This window comes from Apaloderma vittatum, unplaced genomic scaffold, assembly GCF_000703405.1.
Source record: "Apaloderma vittatum isolate BGI_N311 unplaced genomic scaffold, ASM70340v1 scaffold30821, whole genome shotgun sequence".
In the NCBI taxonomy this organism is placed as follows: Eukaryota; Metazoa; Chordata; class Aves; order Trogoniformes; family Trogonidae; genus Apaloderma; species Apaloderma vittatum.
In genome coordinates, this window is record NW_009700163.1 from 1 (window position 1) to 356 (window position 356).

Sequence of the window (356 nt, forward strand, 5' to 3'; positions counted from 1 at the left end):
TGAGCAGGCGTCTTGTCCTCCCTGTGCCAGCCTGTAACCCTCTCTGCTCTCCACAGACGTGAAAGCAAATTACCTGAAGGGCCTTTCCCATGTGCTCAACCACCTCCCCAAACCTGTGCTGGTGACAGAGCTGCCCACGGTGAGAACCAGCCTTGGTGGCAGTGGGGGGGTGGTGGTAGTGCAGAGCACATGCCAGGTTGTTACTCAAGTCTCCTTTGTCCTCCCCACCCACAGCTGCTTTCCCTCCTGCTTGAGGCCTTGTCCTGCTCGGACCGTGTGGTGCAGCTCTCCACGCTGAGCTGCCTCCAGCCGCTACTGCTTGAAGCTCCCCAGATCATGAGCCTCCACGTCGACAC